The sequence below is a fragment of the Neltuma alba genome, unplaced genomic scaffold (genome assembly GCF_004799145.2).
Source record: "Neltuma alba isolate B1F8T4 unplaced genomic scaffold, ASM479914v2 tig00004273_pilon, whole genome shotgun sequence".
Lineage (NCBI taxonomy): Eukaryota > Viridiplantae > Streptophyta > Magnoliopsida > Fabales > Fabaceae > Neltuma > Neltuma alba.
Window position 1 is genome coordinate 68,465 of NW_021633632.1, and position 10,322 is coordinate 78,786.

Below are 10,322 nucleotides of genomic sequence, written 5' to 3' on the forward strand. Positions count from 1 at the left end.
CAGACGACTTCCAATTTGACTTTAAGGAAGGAGGCGCAGAGGTCCAGTGGTTGAGAAGAGAAAATAGAGTCAACCCATCTGAACTCAAGGCAGAAGCAACATATAAAGGGGCAACAAAGCATAAGGTGGAGAAATTGGAGCCTCATATGAAGAGGGAAATCTCTCTCAGGAAAAAAAAGAAAAGAAATTTCTACGCAAATACAGGAAAGGTTTAAGAGAAGCAAAATGTGCTAACCCTGTTGCAGCTTAGAACAAGTAAAAGCAATTGGAGGGGGTTGTATAGGTATTTGCACATCGTTAAGGAGAAAGCTGACTAAATGTGAAGGAGAGGAAGTTTTAGAGTGCCGGCGCCTCTCTCATTGAGACTACTAACAATCATTCAACACTTGCTGTTTTCTGGGACATGGAGGGGCAAACTAGAAGCAGATCTCAAAAAGTTTAGATTAAAGGAGGCACACAAGTCGCTACTTCAACGGTGGAAGTGAAGTCAACTCATCAGAGCTCAAAGCAGAAGCCACAAACAAGTGAACAGAGAAGCATGGGATCAATAATTGGAGTTTCACAGAGAGCACAACAGCATGCTTTAGCTGAAAGTTATAATTGATGGAAGATGAAATCAAAGAATTCAAAGGTCTAAAAAGTGCTTATTTTGTGGCGGCTTCAAAGAAGGGTCACTTCTTTCCTTTTTCTCCACTTCAACAACCGACCTTTCTCTATCCTTTTTTATGTATTCACTTTACTAATAGCAAGCGATCAATTTTTTTTTTTTGAATGATAACTAGGAAACAAGCAACAGATACAAAGAAACAGACTTAACCTAGCAATTCTTACACTCCTTGATCGGCCCCCGCCCCAGAAACGTTGGGAGGAGGTTGATCAAAGAGGCAAAAATTGCCATCAATCCCATGAGAAGACTTTGCTAAGTGGTCTGCTAAGGGAATCGATTCCCTCCCTACATGGCAAAATACAGTCAACCAATCTCTATTAATAAACAGTTTGACCTCATCGACTAAGTCTTTGAACGGATACGCAAGCGATCAATTTCAATCCATCCTTTTTCCCTTTATTTAAAGAGAAGCTGAATGAGGTGAAAAGTGTAAACAGACTTGGACAAATATAGTGACTGAAATTAAAAATAGAAAGCTCACTCTTTCGAATCTTGAGTTCTTGACTGTTGTGGATTCAATAAATATTATTGTTGTCAACGCCTCTTCATTCCATATTATTATTTTCTAACATTTTTCCTTGGGAGATGCTAAATCAAATGAACAACTTTTCATAGGTATTGCAATTTGGGAAAACAAAGGAAATGTGATTTTCTAATTAACTATGACTTTTCTAGGATATATCTCTTCCTCTGCTCCCTCCTTTATCGGTTCCTCCATTTTTCTGTCATTATCTTCATCACTAGCATTTCCTTAATTAGCAAAGTCTCCTTCGGAGAAGGACTTGTCACCGTATGTGTAATATCGTAAATGCAATCTTCCATTGATGCAGAACATTTTGGGACGCGTCCTACGTATATTGTCATGCATGAATAACAGCCATAAGAGAAATAGTGAAACACATATTTAACAGCACACATATATACCTGTAGCAAAGGAAAGCTGAGAAAACTGGGAAGAAGAGCAAGAGCTGCAAGAAGAAGAAGGGAAGAAAGAGCTGAGAGAAGCGTGATGATGATGAATACATCGAAGCTCAATGTATTCTCCCCTTGTTATTGAAGAAACAAAGGGTTTGTTCTCTATGAAGAAGACGAAGCAAACCAGAGGAAGTCACTGTATTCTTTCCTTGTTATTGCGGAAACAAAGAGGAGGAGGAGGAAACAGGAAGGGATTAGAAGTAGTAGAAGTCATATAGAAAGAAGAAAAATTGCTCCTTTTTTCAAGAAGAAAAACGGGAAACAAATTTTGATAGCTAAATATCGTTGTTTTTGGGTTTGCAATTTTAAATTTTATTTGTATTTGTAAGTGTTTGATGAATTGAGATTAATTTACAACTTAGACCTCCGGTAGTATTTCTTTTTCTTTTTTTTTTAACTTAAGTGGTACAATTTCTATTCGTTTTGTTCTCTAAATAATTTTTTTATACAAAACAGTTAACTAATGACCAGCATGGCTTGAGATTTGGTTTTTCCTTTTTGTTTCCCCTTTTTGGGAGAGCTCTTCTTGATAGAATCTTGCAAAAGTTTGAGTTAGAATTAATGGTCCATTGTGGGTCATTTGGTTAAATCAAGAAACCTGAATCGATGCATAGGCCTGGTACTACATTCATACTTATAGACATGCGGCCATTTGGGGAATAAAGTTGCCCACATATATTTTGTTTCCGATATTGGTAAAGAGTAGAAATATTAACCCCACTGCCACTTCCATCAATAAGGTTGCGGGGGCCGAAGGTTGTTCAAGATGGTTGGTTGTGTTTTTACGGTGCCTCCGTGCCTGTGACTTTGGGAGCTGATTTTTAACCCCACTTCTACTTTTGTAGTTTCTTATTTCATTATGTAATTTTCTATTTTAAACTTGTAATTTATAATTTTCAATTTGCAATTCTCTATTTCACATTTGTGAGAATATCATTATTGGCCAACAGAATTTTATTATTTCCAATTACAAACTTGTTAAATCCACATAATGAATTTGTAAATTTCAATTCAACACTTGTTATTTCACAATAACTTAGTTTTAATAAAAATTGGTGTTATTTTCACAATTTAATTACCAATGACAAATTTTATACGAGAAATAACAAATATTGGAAAGTTATTTACAATAACTTAATTTTTGCAAAAATTGATATTATTTCTACAATTCAGTTGTCAATAACAAGTCTAGTGTGAAAAATAATAAATGTTGAAAATTATTTATAATAATTTAAATTTTAGTAGAAATTGACATTATTTCCACAATTTAGTTGCTAATGACAAGTTTTACATGCCAAATAATAAGTTATAAATGCCAAATTATAACAATGTGAGTACCAATAACAAAAAAAACCAATTTGTGTTTGACAGCAACATTTTTTTGCAATATTTAGTGACAAGTGCATATTAAAATGATCTGTCTACTTAATAATGTTTCCTTTTCACTAAACTTATTACTTAGGAAAATTGATGTGCACATCTACCAAGACCTTTCTCTCAAAAAAAATCTAGAAGGGTAAGCCTATGTACACCAAATTGAGATTAGTTGTCCCATATCTAAATGAATTTTCAGAGCTTAACCCATTATTGCAATTCATTTTTCATAATAACATGCAACAAGAGAATTTACCTTTAAATAATATATCAGCTTCAATATAATTTTATTTCATCAATTCAATTATAACAACTTAACTTAGTTGAAATAACAAGTCTTATATTACAAATAACAACATTCTCATGACCAATAACCAAAAAAAAAAAAAAGCAATATGGTTATGATAGCAACTATTTTTCAAAGTTAATTTGTTACTTTTAATTACAAATTTGTTAAATCAATATTAAAAAACTCGTTATTTTCAAATAAAAAATTATTATTTTAACAAATTTGTTATTTCTAATTATAAACATATTAATTAACATTTTACCGTAGATGGGATACCAAATTTTTACTTGAAAGTAGCAACACTCGTTGTTAAATTTATGAGATATTCTGACACATGCGATTGCAGCTGCCCTCAGCAGCAAAACTTACCAAATTGAAAGGCACATTGAAAATTCATTGCCAAATATAATACTACCTCCGGTCTTTAATATAAGATTTTGTTTGACTTTTATTTTGGTTCTAAATATAAGATTCCAATCCACTTTATCTCTCATATTTATGCATTTTTTCCCAAGGTAATCCTTCTAATAATTGTAGTCATAGCCAATATAGTTGATTAGTGAGGATATTTTAGGAAAAACAACACTTATTTATTACAAATAACTAACTTAACTTTTTTCCTTAATCTCCTCAAATTAGTCAACTGGGTCTTATAATTAGGACCAGAGGTAGTACTGCATAAAGAATGAATGATTTGAATGAAATAAATGATACACAATAAAACGGGATTTTTATCAAAATGCTGCACATAATAAAATAAATTACTATGATGCTACATTATAAAAAGTATTTCCCTAAATGCTATATTTAAACTTGTTCACCAGAAGAACGAAGAACGAGTTTAAATTTTCAAAGAAGTTGTTTAAGAGGAGAACGAGTTTCACGTTTGACAAATTTTTTTTAACAAAATCGAAAATTCATTCAAGGCATGAACAAGTTAAGCCTATCTAGAGCCGGGAAAATGGTCGGGCTCGGCCCGTTTAGGCCATGAAATTATAAGGGCTGGGTTTGATATTTTTCTCTTAAAATGAGAAATAAGCCTTGGAGGGCCAAGGGCTTAAAAGGGCCGGCCCTGGCCCTTTTAAGCCCTTTTATAATTTTTTTATTTTTTAAATTTTTTTAATATAATATTAATGTTATTAATTTTTTACATTGTTAATAATATTTCAAATATTTAGTTATTTTTATCATTTTAAAATTAAATTTAGTTTTAGACAATAATTTATCTAATTAAAATTTTAAAAAATGGGTTAATTTGGACTTTAATAATAATTTGATTTATATTATATGCGTTGATATTTTTAAACTAAATACATATATTTGATAATAGAATATTTTTATACTTTTATAACTTGTGATTCTATAATTTGAATTAGAAATTCATGAGTTTCAACAACAATGTTTCTCACATTAAACTAAAATAACAGTTAGATTGCAAAATTTAAAAATAAAATTCTTATAAAGAAGAAAAACTTGATATTTTTGTTACGAAAGAAAAGTATACTTATGAAGAAAAGTAATTAATTATAGTGATAATGAAATTTTAAAAGATTAATGATAGTATTTATTTATTACACAATTGCATTATAGATAAAACTTTTAGATGTTGTTATCTTGTTAATGAATGTTTTAGATGTTCTTAGATGTTGATGAATATTTATATATGATGATATTTTATATTTGTGATTTAATTTTATTCATATTTATGTCTTTTATTAATAATTTCATTGGTTTATTTTTATATTTTTATAAAACAATATGATAAATATTAAAAATAGTATTTTTTTCTTAAACGGGCCAAAAGCTCACAGGCCGGCCCTAGCCCTATAACTTAAGGGCCGGGCTTAGCAAATTGGAGTATTTTTAAAATTTCAGTCCTGGAAGGCCGGCCCTTTTAAACCCGCCAGCCTTGAAGGGCCAGCCCTGATTCTTAGCTCTAAGCTTATCAGAGTACATACTGCCACTGTCTGCTTCTTCTTTTCCTCTTTCATTTCAGCAAAATCTACAAACAAATACCCATACCATCAACACATTCTTCCTTTTTCTTTAGACTTCGGAGAGAATTGCAATTAGTAACCCCATACCTTTCCAACACCTCTTTCATTTTTTTCCCTTTCCCCTTCATTCTATATTTCCAAAAAATATGAATGAATTTTACTTTATATCCTAATAATTAAATTTTTAAAAAATATATAAAATAAATTTATTGAATGCAAATTATTTATCAATATGATATGATATATGCAAATTTTACACCTATTTAATATGGCCATTGGACGGATCCAAGGTCAGAGATTATGAGGGAGTGAGTGGTGTTAAAATTTATTAAAATTAAACACTAAAATAATTATGTGCAACCGCCTTAGAGCATTCTTGTATATAAAATTTTTTTACAGAAATTATGTACATTTATGGAACAATTTGTGAAAAATAACAGAATATGCAAGTGTTTGGTTTAAAATTTGCAAGTTTAAATTTAGCCAAACATAAGTTTATTGAAATATTACTATAATTTATATTTGAATACTTTTAAAAAAAAGTCAGTTTAATTTAGCATATTGCAAATTGTGATATATGACAAATCAAAATAGATCACTTTTAGATGTATAATTATTAAGTAGGGACATAAATTTTAACAATATTCATAATCTAACTTTGGATCCGTCCACTGGCTAAAAATTAAACGTATTTGAATTAATATAATTAAATAGTCATTAAATCATGACACGGCTGTCTTGATACTACGGCATCTAAGTATATATTGTAAATATTTGTTTACAAGATATCATTTTCGCCGGTATCAATTTCTAAGTTTCCTCTAAAATTTTTATAGGTTAACAGGCCAAAATCTGCAAATCTTGAAAATATATTCAATAATGTCATTAACATATATTAACAACATTGCTGAGGATTAATTACAATAAAATGACGTCATAATTACTCAATCCTTTATTATGATTAATATGATTTAATTACTTAACCCTTTAGAATGATTAATATGATTAATAATGAAAGTAACAAACGATTTACTAACAGCATTTTTATACAATCCAAGACAAAATATTCCATTCAATTTTATTTTGAAATTAAAATAACTTATGTTACTACACAATACATACTAATTACTAGAGCCACCTAAAGCAGGCTAGCTTTGTTGATAATGGTTAAGAATTCAAAGTTTATATAATTTTTTAAAATTTAATTATTAGGATATAAAGCAAAATTCATTCATATTTTCTTATATCTTGTAAAATATAAAATGAGGGGGAAAGGAGAAAAATGAAAGAGGCGGCTGGGAAGAAGTGGGGTCATTAATTGTAATTCTCTCCGCAGTCTAAAGAAAAAGGAATAATATGTTGACGGTATGGATATTTGTTTGTAAATTTTGCTAAGATGAAAAAGGAAAAGAAGAAGCGGACAGTGGCAGCATTTCCTCTCACCGGCTAAACTCGTTCATGCCTTAAACGAGTTTTGGATTTTTGTTAAAAAAAAAAAAATTGTCAGACCTGAAACTCGTTCTTCCATTGAACAATTTTTAAAAAATTTAAACTCGTTCTTGTGATGAACAAGTTTAAGCATAGCATTTAGGGAAATATCTTTCATAGTCTATCATGGTAATTTATTTTACTGTGTGTAGCAGTTTGATAAAAATCCTCAATAAAACAAGTGCATTAATTCTCACTGCAATCACCTTGTCACAAATTCCGAACACGCATTTGCCACAAACGAATCAACACATGGGAGTGGCCCATATGCATAGACACGCAAACTAGGATAGAGGTGATGTGGCTGTGCAGAACGTTACAAAAAAACGAACATAAAACTAAATGGTGCAGAAAAAATGCAACACTCAAGCCAAAATAAGAAAGGAAAATGACAAGGAAATACGCTCCATCAAACAAGATTATTCTCCTAGAATGCTAAACACATACAAATGAAAAATAATCCTTTCACTTAGGGGGGGAAAAGTAGAGAGAAACAAGCCTTTTTCCCTCATGATAGTGAGAGAAAGGAAGAAAAGGAAATAGAAAGTGTTTGAGTAGAAATAAATATATAAAGAAGTTTGTCTCAATTTATGAAAAATGCTTTTGAAAAGTGCTTTTTTACTGGTCCAAACACCCCTGTGTTTTATTAGACCAACCAAATCCTCTACAGAGAGGGCACATTCCTTGCATAACACATTCCTTGCAAAACATCTACTAGAGTTGCAATCACATCTATGTCAAAAAGGAGGAGGAAAGAGAGGACAAAGAGAGGGAGAGGAAGAAAAGAAGGAAAGAGAATGAGAGGATAAGATAGAAGAAAGAGAAGAAAAAAAAAAGGTACTTTGGTCTTTTAAGCATCATTTCATATTTGCAATTTAAGAACCGGTCTCTTCAAAATAACATTTATTTAACAGTGATGACAACAAGATAAACAAAAGGAAAAGTAATTATACGACTATCAAAGCATCCTTATATGGTGATCTTAAAAAAAAGGAGCCTAATATATATTTTAACAAACAAACAAGGACACAAGATTTTCAACCAAAGGCTAAGTTTGTCATCACGAAAGCTTCAGGTAGTTTAGTCATAATAAACAAGCTAGGTTAGTAATTTAGAACCGGGGTTCATCAAAGGTGGGGCCTATTTTGTTGTAATATTGAAGATGCAGGAGCATAAATTGTAACAAAGTGCATCTCCTTCAAGCTACTGATAGGCCATGGAGGTTTAGTGGTTACTAGTACCCTTTCTTTCTCCAAATGGATTCTTTCAGTATCTTTGAAGAAGCCAAGAAAAGCACAAATTATTACAGGCTGTAGAAGCAGACATATAATGTACTCAGAACTTAGTGTAAGAAATAGGAATTAATCTTGTACATATTTAGAGTGAGTTGGGTCGAGTTATATTACTTAATACATCTGGGCCCGGTTAGTTAGATGGTTCTTTATTCTTGTTTTCTTTCTTTATTTTGTTTGTTTCAGTCTGGGCCTATAAATAGGCATTGGACATGGGCATTTGATATGAGCCCAATTGTAGTGTAACCACTTTGTTTAGTAATGAGAAATTCAGTTTTCTTTACACTGCATTTTGTCTAGGCTGGAAGTCTTTATGGTGCCAGAGCCGAAGGTTTACCTTCACCATTTCAAGCCCTAGCTCTCTGTATCAGAATGACCGATGAGAGGACAGCTGCCGATGCACTTCCGTTCACTCACCCCTTATTCCTACACCCATGGGATACCCAAGGAGCTTCCATTGTTCATCATATGCTCACAAGCATTGAAAATTATACCTTGTGGAGTCGAGCTATGAGGATTGCTCTTCTTTGGAAGAACAAATTAGGGTTCATTGATAGAACCTGCAAGAAGGCTGAACAAGAAGAGGGATTACACGAACAATAGGAAAGATGTAATGCCATTGTTCTTTCGTGGATACTCAATTCAAGTTTAAAGGGACTTGCAAACGGGTGATTTTTTTCTAGAATGCGCATCATGTTTGGGTCGATCTTAAGGAAAGATTCAACAAGAAGAATGGTGCTCATATTTTTGCTCTGCACTGGGAAATTACTTCTCTGAGACAAGGGTCATTATCTGTGTCGGTGTACTACTCCAAGTTGAAAGAACTATGGGAGGAGCAGTTCGTATTGGTAATTCTTACATCCTACACTTTTGAAGCGTCTTGTACGTATGCCATGATTATGCAAGAACAAAAATTGCTTCAGTTCTTGCTTGGGCTTAGTGATTCATACACTCAGGCTAGAAGTCAAATACTTCTGATGAACCCTCTCCCAACAGTCAATGAGGCATATTCCATGATTATTCAAGATGAAGCACAAAAGTCTATTGTCAATGATGAAAGAGGTTCTCCTGTTGAAGGAATCGTCTTGGCAGCAAAAGGCCGTGGCTGTGGGAGAGGCAAAGGTCATGGAGAGAATCCTCCAAAATGCTCTCATTACAAAAGGAAGGGGCATACTAAAGACAGTTTCCAAATCATCGGTTATCCTGTGAATTTTAAGGGTAACAGAGGCAAACAGAATAAGCAACCTAACAAAGCACTTTGGATTTAACACAAGATTCAGAGGCCCACACCAATGAAGGAAGTTCGGTTGCTCCTACATTCACATATGAACAATACTAGAAAACATTGGAACTACTGCAGAAAGACTCAGAACCTACCAAGCATGCCCTTACTAATACAGGTTTGGCTATTCCTACAACCTATAATGTATCTTAAACTAATTGGATTTTGGATTCTAGAGCCACAACACACATGGTTGGTAGCTTAAATCTTTTATAACATTATGAAATATATGATGGACCTATTAAATCTATAAAAATACCAAATGTGTTCCTATTACACACATAGGAAAGGCTAGAATATCAGATGAAATATTATTAGTGGACGTCCTTTATGCCCCACAATTGAAATTTAATATGATCTCCATAGCTAGACTTACTAAGGAACATAAATGCATGGCTGCTTTTTTTTCCCTAACTTTTGCTTGATGTTGGAATTGTGGGGTGGGAGGATGAAACTAATTGGTAAAGAATTTGGTAGTCTTTATATTCTAAAAGTTGCTAGAAATTGTCATGCTGTGAATGTGCTCCAAAATAGTTATAGGTTGAATAACTGTTCTGAAGTTGCTCTATGGCATAAGAGATTGGGACATGCCCCTTTGTCTTTAATGAAACATCTTGATTTTGTAATTCAACATAGTAGTATTTCGAATGAGACTTGTGATATTTATGTTCAATCTAAACAAACCAAGTTTCCCTTCAATTCTAGTTGTATAAAGACACTTAATTGTTTTGAATTTTTGCACATTGATGTATGGGGTCCTTATAGAACACCAGTCCATCAAGGTATCAATATTTTCTCACTATTGTTGATAATTTCTCTAGGGGAACGTGGATTTTCCTGATAAAAAACAAATCTGATTCTGTAATGCATATCAAGAATTTTATTGCTTATATTCTAACCTGATTTAGAACTCAAGTAAAGAGAATAAGGAGTGATAATGGGATAGAATTTAAAAATC